This window comes from Narcine bancroftii, chromosome 8 (assembly GCF_036971445.1).
Source record: "Narcine bancroftii isolate sNarBan1 chromosome 8, sNarBan1.hap1, whole genome shotgun sequence".
In the NCBI taxonomy this organism is placed as follows: Eukaryota; Metazoa; Chordata; class Chondrichthyes; order Torpediniformes; family Narcinidae; genus Narcine; species Narcine bancroftii.
Window position 1 is genome coordinate 21,670,301 of NC_091476.1, and position 18,751 is coordinate 21,689,051.

General features: G+C 42.2%; 1 protein-coding gene across 39 annotated transcripts in view; it reads right to left on the minus strand.

Annotated features, from left to right (window-relative positions):
• The window catches only part of cox11 (cytochrome c oxidase assembly homolog 11 (yeast)), a 368,290-nt gene that overhangs the window by 57,850 nt on the left and 291,689 nt on the right, over positions 1-18,751 (minus strand). The gene's annotated exons all lie outside the window — the stretch shown is intronic.

Here is an 18,751-nt window from a genome sequence, read left to right on the forward strand (position 1 = left end):
ACTATCTCAAAAAGGAGAGAATTTAATTGCTTTTTCTTGCCGTGAAAGACTATCAACAGCTTCAGGGTCATCATTAACCAGAAGCTTTGTTCAGAGATGGTTATCAGGTGATGAATGACTCATCACCAGATTCTACAGTATTAGCAAGGATCAAGCTGGGTGAGTTATGGAATCACATGGATGGGTGCAGTTTCAAAACCATTCAAAGCAAGTGAAGACACAGTGTTGTTATCCTTCCACCACCTCAAACATTTAATCTCTTACCACCAGCACAGCCAGATTGTAGTGTTTAATCATCTGAAAGATCTGCTGCAACATGTGGCCAAGAATTCCTTAATATTGATTTCCATTGCTCTGACCTTTACTATTCATTAGGACAAGGACTGAACCAAACAAATAGTAGCATCTAATGGATTGAATCAAACATATAGTAGCAGATAATGGGAAGGTAAACCCAAAGAGGTTCTTTAAGTATATGAAGAGTAAAAGGATTGTAAGGGACAAAATTGGTCCCCCCGAGCAGTGCTTCGCAACCTTTTACTTTCCACTCACATACCACTTTAAGTATTCCCTATGCCATAGGTGCTCTGTGATTAATAAGGGATTGCTTCAGGTGGTATGTGGGTGGAAAGAAAAAGTTTGAATCATTCCAAACTGATTTGTTATGTGCACGGTTTCATAACTCCAAAGGAAATGGGCCAATGACAATTTTTCTCAAGCAAAATATTTCAGTAATAATTGGGTCTAGAGCAGTGATTCTCAACCTTCCCTTCCCACTCACATACCACCTTAAGCAATCATTTACTAATCACAGAACACTTATGGCATAGGGAATACTTAAAGTAGTATGTGAGTGGAAAGGAAAAGGTTAGGAACCACTGCCCTAGAGGATCAGAGTGGTTAACTACGTGTGGAGCATCATGTAATGGGGAGATTATAAACAGTTTTTTTTGCATCACTATTTACTCAGGAAACTGACAGTGTATTAGGATGGAAGGAAAACAAACAGGAGTCATGGAACATATGGAGATTAAGGAGGCTCTTGCTGCAAATAAAGGTAGATAAATCCCCCAGGCTGGATTCGATATTCCCTCGGACCTTGAGGGAGACTAATGTAGAAATTGCAGGGGCGCTGGCAGATATATTCAAAATGTCCTTAGCCACAGGTGAGGTGCAAGAGGATTGGAGGGTAGGTCATGTTGTTCCGTTGTTTACAAAAGTGTCCAAAAATAAACCAGGTAATTATAGGTCGGTTATCCTAACGTCAGTAGTAGTAGGTAAATTATTGGAAGGAGTTCTGAGAAATAGGATATATAGGAATTTGGAGAGCTGTGGGCTGATTAAGGACAGTCAGCATGACTTTGAGCATGGTTTCAGAAGGTTAAGACACTAGGTATCCATGGAGAGGTTGTAAACTGGATTCGAAATTGGCTGTGTGGGAGAAAACAGAGAGTGGTAGTGGATGGTTGCTTTTCAGACTGGAGGCCTATGACTAGTGATGTGCCTCAGGGATCTGTTTTGGGGCCATTATTGTTTATTGTTTGGATGATAATGTGGTAAATTAGATTAGAAATGACACAAAGATAGGACACCAAGGAAGATTTTCAAAGCTTGCAGAGGGATCTGGACCAACTGGGAGAGTGGGCCAAAAATGGCAGATGGACTTTGATGGATCAGTTTGAAGGGAAAACCATGGTAGGATATATACAGTAAATGGTAGGGCATTAAGGAGTGCAGAGGAGCAAAGAAATCTGGGAATACAGATACTTTGTTTCCTAAAGGTTGTATCACAGGTGGACAGGGTTGTAAAGAAAGCTTTTGGCATCTTATTCTTTATAAATCAAAGTATAGAGTATAGGAGTTGGGATGTTATGTTGAAGTTGTTTAAGACATTGGTGAGGCCAAATTTGGAATATTGAGTGCAGTTCTGGTTGCCTAACTTCAGGAAGGATACCAGTAAGATTGAAAGAGTGCAGGGAAGATTTATTAGGATGTTGCCAGGTCTTCAGGAATTGAGTTGCAGGGAAAGATTAAACAGGTTAGGACTTTATTCCTTAGAGCGAATAAGAATGAGGGGAGATTTGATGGAGGTTTACAAGATTAAATGAGGTAAAAAACCCCAGGTATCCGAGACCTATAGATAATGGTAGATGGAGGATACGCGAATGTTCCAGTTACTTGAGACTCATATTCCCTAACTAATATATCAGCATTAAGAACAAACAGGTTAAAATACAAATGACCCTGCAAAATAGAAAGTAATTATGTAAAGTTCCCTTTTTAATGAAGAAATTTTAGTAACTTACAAAATTGAAAATGAAGTTTAAATTTGAACACTGCTCGCTGACGCTGTAACAGGGTTGTGTTAACCTCTACATTAACCGTTCTACCATCATATTTAATTCCCCTCCCCCAAGTTTAGAGATAAAGCCTTCATTATATACTTAATAACGATAAATACTTTGACTAAGCAGGGATAAAGAGATTCCTTAAGAGAGTCACCCCAATGGCAAGCAGCATCAACTAGCTCTTCATCCTGGGCAACACAATTATTCAAATACAGCTTTATTCAAACAGCGGTGATGAGCAAAGCATGACCACTGCTGGCTGAATACCCTGTATTCGAAGATCTGAAAACTGAAAAGATCGAAAAACCAAATTTTTTAGTGCCGACATAGCTTCACAAGTTGAAAAAGATTCAACACCTGACTTGCCCATGTGGGGGGCTCTGACGCTATTGGCACCAGTTTGATTATAATAACAAAATCTTTGCTTCTGGCCGAGAAAATGCCAATTGGGGCTGGGTCCAAGTCTTCAGCATTGGTTGCAGCGGGAGTGCCGATGCCAACTCCATTTTCAACATCAGGCATGGTGCCATCCACATTGAAGAAGTCACCTTGGGCTCCCACGCAGGAGCGGGGACCATAGTCAGGGAGGTGTCGGGTCTGGCAGCGGCAGTGGGGAGGTGTCATGGAGGCGGTCTTCTTTTGTAAGTAGAGATCAAGTTTTTCTTTTGTAAAGTACTAAACATTATTTTACATGAATTTTCCACTTGTGGCGTCATGTCAGCGCTCAAAAAGCCTGCCGTTGTTTGTTGTTGCTGTTTAACCGCTGATACATGTATTCTGTTGTTGCTGAGGTGCTGCTTAGTTCCATTGCTCTGAAAACAGAAAAAAAAACCCCAAAAACCAAAAAAATATCTGCTCCCAAGCATTTCGGACATGGGGTACTGTACTGTATTTGCTCACATCTTCACCAAAGGCTTATGTGTTACTTCAGAGAACATTGGCATTTACAATTTTAATTTTTAAAAAGTATTTATTTTCCTCAATTTTTTTGCTGGTTGCTTGAATTTGCAGTTTATGGGAAGAGGAGTCTCGGCTGAAGAGGCTCCTACAGTGCTGGTGTGTGTTCATATATTGTAATTGATTGCATGCTGGATTATTTCAAATTAAAGTCAACTGTGAATAATAGAGATGACCAGACTCCTTCCCTAAAACTGATTAACTGACCAGTAGAGTATTTCTTCAATTTTATGATTGCTTAACTGGAGTCAGCTTTTTACATATATATTTCTAGATTCTCTAACAATCATAAAAGGAATTTAACTCACATTATCATTCAAATCAAGCACAATGCCGTCTATCCAGGTTTGTGTAAATCCTCGGATGGATTTGTGCATAATAAGTAAGTTCACATCTAAATTAAACAATTTGGTTGATGAATAAAAATGGAATGAAACAAATTTGTGCTGCAAAAATATTATCGTATCTTTCAACTGTTTGGAAAAGTAAAAGTTAGATTGAGAGAATTTGCCACGGATGCAAGGCATGTCCTTAGTTATTGCAGCTATATTTAGTATATATGGTTTTTTGCTGTGTTTAGTATTCATATCACATACAGATTTTTTTTACAGTGTGGAATTTGAGAATGCCTGCAGGACTAACTCTTCAGTTCAATCTGTCGAGAAATGCAGCTCACCGGTGTGCAAGCAAAGATCAGAACGTGCCCATTCAAGTTAAACATTCATATATTTGAATCAGTCTATCCTTGAATCCACTTAGTTTGTGAGCACAGTCGTTTTTGGTAAATTTTGGCAATTTATTTTCTTATCTCCCTCAACCAGTCTTCTTTTTCCTGTTAAAAATTGTTTTCCTTCAAAATACATGGGAGTTTTTTTTTGAATTGTGAAGGTGGGGTTTAACAATTTGCACTACGTGTAGGTGATGAGCTTTTAAGCCATTTGAGTTATTTTGGAACATTGATAGGGCAGTGTAAATGCTAATTATTGATGTCATTTGCTGCTAAAGTCAACATACATTGATTAAAATGTGATGACAGAATTGATAGAATATAAGAAAAAGTAAACATTATACTCAAAATTGATTGTTTTGAGATTTTAATTCAAATTTCCACTCAAACTTATTTGCATATCAACAAATTTTAAAACTGCCTTAAAAACAGAAAAAAAAATTTTTTTGGCAAGTCAGCCTGCAACTGAGAAGAAACAATATTTCAATGTAATTATTTTTGTTTAAAACTCTATTGTGAGTTTTAAATTTAGACATACAGCATGGTAACATGCCACCCAAATACCTACAACACTTGTATGTTTTGAAGGGTGGGAGGAAACCAGAGCATCTCGAGGAAAGCCATATTGGCAGTGCTGGTTTTGAACCCAGGTTGCTGGTGCTATAATAGCATTGCGCTCACCGCTACGTTAACTGTACTGTTATCACAAGGTCTATTAACAAAGGTGTGGTGAACTGCTGTACACTCATTAATGTGGCTCTGCTCTGTCCTGTGACTGTACCCATGGCTCCTCCCTCTTGACCCTGTATAAAGGATCCAACACTATAACCCCTCCCCAGATGGCCTGCGTAACCATCAAGTTAATTGTAAATAAAAGTCTATAGTTCCATAACTCTAGTCTTTTGAGCTATTGATAGGGCACCAAAGGGTATTGATGAGTTACTTATCTCTGTAAATATAAAAGAGGAATTACTAATTGCATAGGAAAACATCTATTTAAAGAAACTGGATATGCTATTTTGCAAAAATGAAGGTTGTTTAACACAATTTCAGTGTTATCAATGTTTGTTCAAGTTCAGGCACCAGCTGCAAACAGTTTTAGACATGCTGATACAATAAGGGGGGGGGGAATAATTCTATGGTCACTTCTGAATTTTTGTTGGTTAAATTGTTTAAGACCAAGATTAATGGCGTTTAAATATGTGAATAATTCATTTTGAAGTTGACCATCAGAACTCAAAAGAAATCCAATGATGTCAAGTTTAAATGAGTAAATAGCTCATTTTAGATGCATCTGCAGTGCTTCTGAACTATCAATGAAATGACATATAACTTTCATGGTTAAAAGTTTATACATTAATTCCAAGCACTTTGTTGAATTTGATCCCGAAATGCCAGAAGCAATTATGTTCAACAGATATTACTCTGGGATCTAAGACAGAAGATTCAGAATTTAAGCTCATGGCAGAATTGATGGAATGTTCACTTTGTGTGGAAAAGCACAAATTGTACTCAAAATAGCATCAGTTTAGAGTTTTATTCAATTTTCCATTCAAACATGCAAATATTATGTAAATATCCACAAATGTTAAAAGTGCCTTAAAAATAGAAAACAATGGAATTTTTTGTAAGTCAGGCAGCCACTGCAGAGAAAGAAACAATCTTTCAAATCAGTGATTTTTTTTCTTACCACTCTGCTGTGAAAGCATGATCAATTTAGAATATTATTTCTTTCTTACTCCACAGACACCACCTGACCATCATTTTCCATTTTATTTCAGATTTGCAGCATTTTCCTTTTGAAAAATGTCACTTTATTAGTTCAATTGACTATTACTTTTAAAGATGCATTGTAATTCAGGTAATTTTTGATTGTTTCGTTGCAGTGCTTGTTGTTGCAGTGGTAGCTTAGACTGATAGTCCATGCACAGATTTTGGCAAGAGCTGACAGATCACTTTCACTCCTGACTCAGGAAAGTTAGCATGGCCCTCTTAAGTAAAGTACAAAAATGGAACCATCCTCCCCTCTGCCCAACTGTACAACATTATGAGAATAGAGAATGTTTATTTGTCATATTCCAAGTTCTGCAGTAAACATCCTAGCAGACTATTTGAAAAGAAAATTATTTGTGATTATCCTGAACAGTAGCATTTTTAATGTTTCATTTTGTCAACAGCAGTCAAATGGGAAAGGGTTTGATGTTGAAAGCAATTGTGTTCAATGCTGATCCAGGAAGGCTATTAAGTCAAGTCATATTACCTCCATAAATGTCAATATCCTGAAACAAAATTTTATCAGGAGATAAAAAAATATCTTGGCACAACCAAGATATATTAAAGCAGAAGTCAAGTCTGTTGGAAAAATATTTAGGTTGAAATACACCCCCATCTTTTGTATTTCAAGGCAGTAGCACGTTCCGAAGGCCAATCAACAATAAAAATACACTGGAGAATTAATTTCTTTCAAAAAACCTTGAAATGGATAAGATTACTGTAGCACGATCAATGGCCACCTGCAGACATGAAGCAAGCAGTCAAAGGCTTTATTAATCAGAAAACCCAGGCATGCCTCTACATGCTGTTGGCTCATGTCCAAGGCAGATATGAGCAAGGAGACTAGGGTTCTCAGCCTTTATTAGGGGACCTTATGGGGAGGGGCTACAGGTACAGAAAGCAGGCCAGCCTGCCCAGCCCAGTGAGGACATGCCCAGACATGCCCATAGTACCATGTTCCACCTCAATTACCTAAAGGAATTGAAGAAATAAAGAGGGTGAAAATAAATTCTGAAGGTGATGCAAAAAGAATGGCAGTTCTTACGTGAGTTCAATGGTGGCTTATGGAAGACATTATGGATCAAGGCCGATTTTACACTCTTGCTGGGCACTTTTCTACTACAAAGAAAAGAATGGCTTTTGGACTGTCTGTAAATCATTCTCTTTTCCTATGAATTTCTCTTCTTCTGAAGTTGCCAACTTGCAATAGTTTCAGTGGTTTCAAAGCTTGCTAACATATTCGTGGAAATTTGCTCCAGCCGATCTTGATAGGTTCAATACCATTCAATATGCAAACTGTTACTCCCTATTACATAAAGGGCACTTTTATCTGTTGAAAATCTAAACAACTGTAACATGGCCTGATGGCCAAGCAGAGAACCTTGTCATTATATGCTCACTATGGCTGCACTATTTGCTCTGTCCTGATTTGTGCAGGAGGGAATCGTTTACTTTCAATCAGACCTCAGCTGAGGTCATGAATTATTAATCATTTATTTCAATAGTAGACAGGTAATATTAGAGGATGTTGGACGACAGTAAATGTAAATTTTATTCTTTCCTCTTTTGGCCCTCTTTATTCCAGACAATATTGGAAGAGAAGCAGCTGCTTCTTCTAGCTCTTATGACACTGGATGATCCTGGTGGGAGAACGTGCTTCAGGTACTCCAATCTAAACCATGTAATCGAATAAAACAAATATAAATTTGTATGTTCATTGTATGTGAATCAGACCAACCAATTAAATATCTGCCCTTGATAGCATAACATTGTTTTTATTTGATTGAAAACATTTCTAACACCATTTGGTAAATGAACCAAGTTCATTTTCACTTTGAAACGAATTATCCTGAGCTTGGGAACTCGTGCATTCCTTCCAGCTCTCAACTCATTACCGCTGCTAGTCCTGTTAGCTTCCACCTTCACTCCATACAAATGACCTTTGATCAGACCTCTCAAAAATCAAAACACTTAAATTGCCAAAGGACCAATTAAAACCAACTAAGAATCTTGAAAGCAAACTATCTATGACTTGAGGCTATTGTCTCCATTGTCATAAAGATGCAGTTTCTGTGCCACGTCTCACCTGTAGAATACTTCTTGGGTGGATTTTCCAGCCCAGTGTAAGTGCAAGTTCATTGTAGTGTTGTTAAGCTCTCCTAATGAAGTGAATTAAATCCATGAGGAGTCTGATATTGGAGAGCATTTTCAGAAAATACAACAGATGACTGACAGAACTCAGGGACCACATTCATGTTGAGAAATCTCCTTCCTTGGCTTGGCTTCGCGGACAAAGATTTATGGAGGCGGTAAATGTCCACGTCAGCTGCAGGTTCGTTTGTGGCTGACAAGTCCAATGTGGGACAGGCAGACACGGTTGCAGCGGTTGCAGGGGAAAATTGGTTGGTTGGGGTTGGGTGTTGGGTTTTTCCTCCTTTGCCTTTTGTCAGTGAGGTGGGCTCTGCGGTCTTCTTCAAAGGAGGTTGCTGCCCGCCGAACTGTGAGGCGCCAAGATGCATGGTTTGAGGCGATATCAGCCCACTGGCGGTGGTCAATGTGGCAGGCACCAAGAGATTTCTTTAGGCAGTCCTTGTACCTTTTCTTTGGTGCACCTCTGTCACGGTGGCCAGTGGAGAGCTCGCCATATAACACGATCTTGGGAAGGCGATGGTCCTCCATTCTGGAGACGTGACCCAACCAGCGCAGCTGGATCTTCAGCAGCGTGGACTCGATGCTGTCGACCTCTGCCATCTCGAGTACTTCGACGTTAGGGATGAAAGCGCTCCAATGAATGTTGAGGATAGAGCGGAGACAACGCTGGTGGAAGCGTTCTAGGAGCCATAGGTGATGCCGGTAGAGGACCCATGATTCGGAGCCGAACAGGAGTGTGGGTATGACAACGGCTCTGTATACGCTTATCTTTGTGAGGTTTTTCAGTTGGTTGTTTTTCCAGACTCTTTTGTGTAGTCTTCCAAAGGCGCTATTTGCCTTGGCGAGTCTGTTGTCTATACTGTAGCAGCAATGACCATGGCGAAATATTGCCAATTATGTAGGAAGTTGCTAATATTATCCTGCAAAGTGAGATGATTTTTTTTTGCCTTTGTCAATCATGCAGTTATTTTGATATCTCCATAAAAATTAAAATAGAAATGGCTGATAAATCCAGAGGGAACATCATCACATGAATTCTATTCTGGAAGGAGAATCTCCCACAAAACTCATGCCATTACCTACCCCAAATGGTGCCCTAAAGTAAGCAACAATACAGTCCTTCTGAGTCCCACATTCTCTGATAGCCTTTAATTCAATGTCACATCTTTGAAAGACCCCAACAATGAAGACGCTGTTTACATCCGGTACCGCACGGATGGCAGTCTCTTCAATCTGAGGCGCCTGCAAACTCACACCAAGACACAAGAGAAACTTGTCCGTGAACTACTCTTTGCAGATGATGCCGCTTTAGTTGCCCATTCAGAGCCAGCTCTTCAGCGCTTGACGTCCTGCTTTGCGGAAACTGCCAAAATGTTTGGCCTGGAAGTCAGCCTGAAGAAAACTGAGGTCCTCCATCAGCCAGCTCCCCACCATGATTACCAGCCCCCCCACATCTCCATCGGGCACACAAAACTCAAAACGGTCAACCAGTTTACCTATCTCGGCTGCACCATTTCATCAGATGCAAGGATCGACAATGAGATAGACAACAGACTCGCCAAGGCAAATAGCGCCTTTGGAAGACTACACAAAAGAGTCTGGAAAAACAACCAACTGAAAAACCTCACAAAGATAAGCGTATACAGAGCCGTTGTCATACCCACACTCCTGTTCGGCTCCGAATCATGGGTCCTCTACCGGCACCACCTACGGCTCCTAGAACGCTTCCACCAGCGTTGTCTCCGCTCCATCCTCAACATCCATTGGAGCGCTTACATCCCTAACGTCGAAGTACTCGAGATGGCAGAGGTCGACAGCATCGAGTCCACGCTGCTGAAGATCCAGCTGCGCTGGATGGGTCACATCTCCAGAATGGAGGACCATCGCCTTCCCAAGATCGTGTTATATGGCGAGCTCTCCACTGGCCACCGTGACAGAGGTGCACCAAAGAAAAGGTACAAGGACTGCCTAAAGAAATCTCTTGGTGCCTGCCACATTGACCACCGCCAGTGGGCTGATATCGCCTCAAACCGTGCATCTTGGCGCCTCACAGTTTGGCGGGCAGCAACCTCCTTTGAAGAAGACCGCAGAGCCTACCTCACTGACAAAAGGCAAAGGAGGAAAAACCCAACACCCATCCGCTACCAACCAATTTTCCCCTGCAACCGCTGCAATCGTGTCTGCCTGTCCCGCATCGGACTTGTCAGCCACAAACGAGTCTGCAGCTGACGTGGACTTTTTACCCCCTCCATAAATCTTCGTCCGTGAACCCAAGCCAAAGACATCTTTAAGCACACATTCACATGCAATTCCTCTTGACCTTAAGTTACACTCATGAAATCTCTAAAATCAAGTATTTAGATTCTTTTATCCTCTGTAAGCTGTGATGTACATCAAATTCATTATACGGTTTCCTCAGAAGCTGTCTAGCATTTCTGTATCATCAATTTATCTTTCAAAGGCCTAGTGATTTGACAGTCATTCTTTTTGACATACCACCAATGAAGAAAGTACACAGTTTTACACATTTCAACTGTCAGCTTCTTCAGTTAAATTTATTCTAGATACCTGAAACATTTAGACAATCTTGGAATATGCCAAGAATTGTGCAGAATGTGTTTGATCACAGAGAGCTTTTCTCAAATAAAATGCTAGCTTTCATCTCTTGATTATAACACAGCTCAATGGTCATCACCCAGACAACATTCAAGCCATAAAAATGACACACAATGACTATCCTCAACAGGAGTTAAACCAGCTACTCCCAGCATTCAATGTCACTAAACTACAACCTTAGGGAAATCTTTGATCAATTTAACCAGATTTACAGGAGGTCAGGGTCCTGGTATTTTTCGGCAAATGATTCATTTTTGAGATGCTAAAGATGATAAGACCATAGGACATAGGAGCAGACATTGGTTATTCATCCCATTGAGTCTGGTCCACCATTTAATCATGAGCTGATCCATTTTCCCACTCAGCCTTCTCCTCATAATCTTTGATGCCCTGGCTAATCAATCAATCTCTGCCTTAAACATTTCCAATGACTTTCACAATAGCCTGTGGCAACAAATTCCACTGATTTAGTACTTTCTGGCTGAAGAAATTCCTATGCATTTCCCTTCAATCCTGAAGTTGTGCCCTCTTGACCTAGACTCCCACCCACCATGGGAATCAACCTTTCTACATCTACTCTGTCCACATCTTTCAACATTTGAAATGATTCAGTGAGATCCCCCTCATTCTCCTACATTTCAATTAGTGCTGGCTAAGAGCTGTCAACGCTCCTCATATAATAACCCTTTAATTCCCAGGATCATCCTTGTGAACCTCCTCTGAACCCTCTCCAATACAGCACATATTTTCTTAAATGAGGAGCCCAGAACGGCTCACGAACTGCTCCAAGTGAGGTCTCACCTGTGCCTTATAAAGCCTCAACATCACATCCCTGCCCTTGTATTCCTTTCCTCTTGAAATTAATGCCAGCACTGATTTGTCTTCTTCACTGCTATTCAACATGCAATTTTACCTTCAAGCTATCCTGGACAAGAACTTCCAGGTCTTTTTGCATCTTGGTATTTTCAATTTTCTCCTCATTTAAAAAATAGTCTGCCTGTTTATTTTTTTCTACCAATGTGCATGACTGCACACTTTCTGGCATTAAATTTCATTTGCCATTTCACTGTCCATTCTCTTAATATGTCTAAGTCCTTCTGCAGCCTCCCTGTTTCCTCAACACCATAGGTTGTGATGGTAATACCCTTTATTCTTGCTTGTTTGAGTGAATTTCAAAATCATTTTTGGGTCTCACACAATTCTGTGAAAAGCAGCTTACACGATAGAAACCCCATGAATGGCTCAAAACATTAATTCCCTCTACTACTATGAAAGTGTGACCATCTACAAAGTGCACTGCTGTTACTCAGCTCAGCTAGTTCAAGAGTAGCTTCCAAATATGTAACCTCTACCACCAGGAAGATCAAAGCAGTCAGATGCTCTTCAAGCTGCACCCCATGTTGATATTGGATCTAAATTCTGAAATCCATGTCCAATAGAACAGTGGCAGTCTTCTCTAAAAGGCCTGTGTAATTCAAGACCACCACTCTTTTCTGAATTTGGAAAAGGGTGGTGTGGCAAATGGGAGCCTTGTTAACAGTTCCCAAATCGTGAGAAATAAATAGAAATTTAGAACTCAGGTGATGAGAAATTTCTTCATGTTGCAGATTTAGTTTTGAACATTCACAGAAGCAGAAGATATTTTTTCTATTTTTATTTCAGATTTCCAGTATTGGCAGTTTTTTTCTTTGTTTCCAACAGTTTCTATTTTTATCTGGTTGATACTGTATGTGGATCAAATTGGATGAGGTACGGGACCCACCATGAATATTTTAGTGGTGAACAAGCTTCTGACCAACTGTGATTGGAGAATAAATTTGGAAGGTCCAAGGAGTGAAAAGTCTGAAGTTAAAAAACAAACAAGGATCTTTATTTACATGCAGGGGAGGTGGCCACAAGGATCACACTCACAGACAGAAAGAAATTACACACAACTCATGCATATTGATGCAGGTTAATCATTGATAATAGCACTTCCCAATTGTGAAATGGGTGATAAACAAACAGTATCCACCACCTACAGGCATGAAATTCCACTTAACTCCAGAATCTAATTCTCTTCTCTCTTTGGCTTGGCTTCGCGGACGAAGATTTATGGAGGGGGTAAAAAGTCCACGTCAGCTGCAGGCTCGTTTGTGGCTGACAAGTCCGATGCGGGACAGGCAGACACGATTGCAGCGGTTGCAAGGGAAAATTGGTTGGTTGGGGTTGGGTGTTGGGTTTTTCCTCCTTTGCCTTTTGTCAGTGAGGTGGGCTCTGCGGTCTTCTTCAAAGGAGGTTGCTGCCCGCCAAACTGTGAGGCGCCAAGATGCACGGTTTGAGGCGTTATCAGCCCACTGGCGGTGGTCAATGTGGCAGGCACCAAGAGATTTCTTTAGGCAGTCCTTGTACCTTTTCTTTGGTGCACCTCTGTCAAGGTGGCCAGTGGAGAGCTCGCCATATAACACGATCTTGGGAAGGCGATGGTCCTCCATTCTGGAGACGTGACCCACCCAGCGCAGCTGGATCTTCAGCAGCGTGGACTCGATGCTGTCGACCTCTGCCATCTCGAGTGCTTCGACGTTAGGGATGAAAGCGCTCCAATGGATGTTGAGGATGGAGTGGAGACAACGATGGTGGAAGCGTTCTAGGAGCCGTAGGTGGTGCCGGTAGAGGACCCATGATTCGGAGCCGAACAGGAGTGTGGGTATGACAACGGCTCTGTATACGCTTATCTTTGTGAGGTTTTTCAGTTGGTTGTTTTTCCAGACTCTTTTGTATAGTCTTCCAAAGGCGCTATTTGCCTTGGCGAGTCTGTTGTCTATCTCATTGTCGATCCTTGCATCTGATGAAATGGTGCAGCCGAGATAGGTAAACTGGTTGATCGTTTTGAGTTTTGTGTGCCCGATGGAGATGTGGGGGGGCTGGTAGTCATGGTGGGGAGCTGGCTGATGGAGGACCTCAGTTTTCTTCAGGCTGACTTCCAGGCCAAACATTTTGGCAGTTTCCGCAAAGCAGGACGTCAAGCGCTGAAGAGCTGGCTCTGAATGGGCAACTAAAGCGGCATCATCTGCAAAGAGTAGTTCACGGACAAGTTTCTCTTGTGTCTTGGTGTGAGCTTGCAGGCGCCTCAGATTGAAGAGACTGCCATCCGTGCGGTACCGGATGTAAACAGCGTCTTCATTGTTGGGGTCTTTCATGGCTTGGTTCAGCATCATGCTGAAGAAGATTGAAAAGAGGGTTGGTGCAAGAACACAGCCTTGCTTCACGCCATTGTTAATGGAGAAGGGTTCAGAGAGCTCATTGCTGTATCTGACCCGACCTTGTTGGTTTTCGTGCAGTTGGATAATCATGTTGAGGAACTTTGGGGGACATCCGATGCGCTCTAGTATTTGCCAAAGCCCTTTCCTGCTCACGGTGTCGAAGGCTTTGGTGAGGTCAACAAAGGTGATTTAGAGTCCTTTCTGGTGTAGGCTTCATGGTCAAGAGCTTCATTGCCTCCAAACTCGAAAACCTTCCGACAGGCCTCTCGGACCGAATCATGTCCATGCGACTCCCACTTCAAAACAAGCTTCACATCACCCTCATCAGTGTCTATGCTCCAACCCTCCAGGCGGAACCAGCAGAAAAGAACAAGTTCTACACCGACCTGCGCAACCTCATCCAACGTACCCCTACAGCCGACAAGGTTGTCATCCTGGGCGACTTCAACGCTCGTGTCGGCAAAGACTCAGAAACCTGGCCAGGAATCCTGGGCAAGCATGGCGTCGGCAAGTGCAACGACAATGGGCGCCTCCTGTTGGAGCTCTGCGCAGAACAGCGACTTGTCATTACAAACACCCTTTTTCAGCAGAGGGACAGCCTTAAGACCACCTGGATGCATCCCCGATCCAAACACTGGCACCTCCTGGACTACATCCTGGTGCGAGAAAGTGACAAACAAGATGTGCTCCACACCAGGGTCATGCCTAGCGCGGAATGCCACACTGACCACCGGCTGGTTCGCTGCAAGCTCAACCTTCACTTCAAGCCAAAGCCCAGGAACAATAAAGCCCCCAGAAAGAGGTTCAATGTTGGAAACCTGCAGTCAGACGAAGCGAGAGGAAACTTCCAGGCAAACCTCAAAGCAAAGCTCGACGATGCAACCCACCTCACGGACCCGTCCCCTGAAACCCTCTGGGATCAGTTGAAGACTACCATACTGCAATCCACTGAAGAGGTACTGGGCTTCTCCTCCAGGAAAAACAAGGACTGGTTTGACGAAAACAGCCAGGAAATCCAGGAGCTGCTGGCAAAGAAGCGAGCTGCCCACCAGGCTCACCGTACAAAGCCGTCCTGTCCAGAGAAGAAACAAGCCTTCCGTCGCGCATGCAGCCATCTTCAGCGCAAACTCCGGGAGATCCAAAATGAGTGGTGGACTAGCCTCGCCAAACGAACACAGCTCAGCACGGACATTGGCGACTTCAGGGGTTTCTACGAGGCTCTAAAGGCTGTGTACGGCCCCTCACCCCAAGTCCAAAGCCCGCTGCACAGCTCAGACGGCAAAGTCCTCCTCAGCGACAAGATCTCCATCCTCAACCGATGGTCAGAACACTTCCAATCTCTTTTCAGTGCCAACCGCTCAGTCCAAGATTCCGCCCTGCTCCAGCTCCCTCAACAGCCCCTAAGGCTAGAGCTGGATGAGGTTCCCACCCTGGATGAGACATATAAGGCAATCGAACAACTGAAAAGTGGCAAAGCAGCAGGTATGGATGGAATCCCCCCAGAAGTCTGGAAGGCTGGCGGCAAAACTCTGCATGTCAAACTGCATGAGTTTTTCAGGCTTTGTTGGGACCAAGGTAAACTGCCTCAGGATCTTCGTGATGCCACCATCATCACCCTGTACAAAAACAAAGGCGAGAAATCAGACTGCTCAAACTACAGGGGAATCACGTTGCTCTCCATTGCAGGCAAAATCTTCGCTAGGATTCTACTAAATAGAATAATACCTAGTGTCGCCGAGAATATTCTCCCAGAACCACAGTGCAGCTTTCGCGCAAACAGAGGAACCACTGACATGGTCTTTGCCCTCAGACAGCTCCAAGAAAAGTGCAGAGAACAAAACAAAGGACTCTACATCACCAGAATCTAATTACAGTGATAACAAAGAATAAGGCACAGTCCTTTCTAGGTAGGCACCTCAATAGCTCCCCCCCCCCACCCTGTACCGGCACATATCTTACAATTGACTCTCCAATGTTGCCCACTGCCCACAACCAGCATAAAGGTAATGAGTAGAGCTTGGGTATGTTCTCAGGGGAAGAGAGAGAACTGCTCCATGTGGTAGGCTTTATACTGCAGCAGGCTGGAAGGGCCAGCTCAGGTACCCCTAAATGAGGCAAGATGTTCAAGAGAGCCAGTGGTAAGGTGTGCCCTCAGCTGAGGGCAGGCTGACCTTGATTGACATGGGGAATTGACTTCTGACCTGCCTGGTCAGATGACCATCCAGCAGCAAGCACATGGATTATCCTTTGTTCAGTTTTTTGTCTAACCTATTGGATAATTCTCTGAATATCATCAACTTGCATTTTTTTTTGTTGTAAACTTACTAGCTTACTACTTGTTTTTTTCTTGAGGCTACTTGGTTTCATTCAGGGTATTCCAGGTAAATACAAGGTGAAGGATGTAATTTTCTGGAATTAGATTAAAAAAAAGTTGGGATGAGAGCCATGTAATGCCTCTCACAGACCGATTCATAACTTGATGGTGGGTGGGAATAGTGCATTAAACTGACAGTACACAATGGGCTACTCTGTGTTCTACATGGAGAACTGCAACGGCAAAATTACATTGCACACAAAATCCAAGGTCAATAGATTGGTCCTGATTAATAGATCAGGTTTTACATGCATACAAAGGAATTGGTTCACAAAATATCAGGAACCTCAGGTCTAGTTCAGGTGAGATGGTAGCTCTAATAAGTGGGGTTATGACCTGTGAGAAGGTGGTTGATGTCCAGTTATGGTGATGGTGGGGAGATGGGGAAGTGGCCTGATATAGGCTGGGATACTCTGAGGGAGACACACAGCTCAGGATTAAGGACTCTGCAGAAATGAATGAGTCGTTCCTTGTGTCAGACTCCGATTTGGACAAGCAGATCCTCTTAAATATTCACAACACAGAGCTAACACTTTCTGTGAGAGACTGATTCCTCATGGACTTTCTGCTGACCTCAAATTCCCAACCGTGGTGTCAAACCAAGCATTACATACCTTTGGATGTCATGTGTTCTCCTGTAATATGTGTGGAGAAACCAGAGGTCATTTTGTGAACGTCAGATGAGATTCAACAGTTGAATTTCCAATAGTATTTTATTGATTTGCACATATAATTCTTATTCTAAATACAAATGATTTACTTTTCATATTTGTCTCTTATCAATATATTTATGTCCAATGAGTCATATTCTCAGCAACTGTTTTTTTGTGATTTGTTTGGCTATTGAATGAAATATGAATGGGACCAGCTGTTCTCTCACCATTCAGAATAAAACTTGGATAATCCGATAGTCAATTGCTCCTTGTAGGTGGTTGGGAGTACTGGGATATTTTTGAATTGTTATATCTGTGAAAGTGGTTCACAACACAGCTGAGATAGATTTAAGTTTGCAATGCCAAAGGCAAAGGGATTTTGGGGTAGTTTATGCTTATACCTTGCCACTTTCCCTTGCTCTCTGGTGTGAATTTGGGGTTAATATCTGGCACTGTCTGTACATTCTCCCTCTGTCTGTGTGGGTTTCCTTCGGGTGATGTGGTTTCCTCCCACCCTACAGGGGTTGTTGGCCAATTGGGTATATTGGGGTTGCACAGGTTCATGGGCTGGAAGGGCCTGTTACTGTCCTGTATGTCTAAATTTAAAGTTTACATTTTTGTCTTTGCATTTATAAAGTTGCTCATCATCTAGCTGCCACAATTCTCCCAAAAGTAAAGTGGGCCACAACTCTGACAACTTGACAAATTTTAACAAATCTCGACAGGCTTGACAAATCTAGAATTTTTTGAGGATGTAACAAGAACAATGGACAATGGTGAACTAGTTGTAGTGTGTTTGAAGGTTCAGAGGCTTTTGATAAGGTCCCTTGTAAGAGAATGGTGTGGAAAATCCCTAGCAATCTCTGTACCTCCAAATATTGGTAAATACCATCCCTCAGAATCCATTTCACTACCTCCTCTATCTGTGCTGACAAAGATAGAAAACAGTTTAGTAGTTAAGAAGCAGAGAGTTGTATTTAATGAGTCCTTTTCAGATTGACAGGTAGTTACAAGTAGGGTACCACAGGCTCAGTGTTGAGACCCACCAGCAGCTACTATGTTATTTATTAATAATTGAAATAAGGGAATTGAATGCTTGCAGATGACCACGCTGGGTGGCAACCTGAGCTGTGAGGAAGATTCCAAGAGGCTGCTAGGTGACTTGGATAGATTAGGAGAATGGGAAAATGCATGGCAGATACAGAATATAGACAGATGGAGGTTAGCTGAATGGTGTCTTTAGGAAAAGGAGAGGTGTAATTAGACTTGGGTGTCATGGTTCATCAGTTATTGAATGCTGGAGTGCAGATTTATCAGGTGGTGAAGAAAGTAAATGGTATGTTGGCTTTTATTACAAGAGTTTTTTAATATACCTGTACAAGTATGGAGGTCTTACTGCAGTTGTATCCAACTTAATGAGGCCACACCTTGAGGATCATGTCCAAATTTAGTCTTTTATTCTTGCTATCAAGGGAATGCAGCATAAGTTCACCAAGCTAATTACTGGGATGACAGGACTGACACATGAAGTAAGACTGAGCAAACTAGTTATACTCATTGGAATTTAGAAGAATAGAAGGAATCTTATAGAGACATATAAATCTCTAACAGGATTAAATGCAAAATAGAATGTTCCTGAAGTCCAGGACAAGAGATCACAATTTAAGGATAAGGGTAAACCATTTAGGACCAAAATGAGGACAAACTTCTTTACTCAGAGGGCTGTGAGCTTGTAGAGCTCTCTGCCACAGAATGCTGTTGAGGCCAGTTCATGAGATATATTTGAATGTAGCCCTACTGGCTAAAGGGATCAAGGGGTAAGCAGAGAAAGCAGGATTAGGGCACTATATAACCATATAACCACTTACAGCATGGAACAGGCCAGTTCGGCCCTACTAGTCCATGCCGTA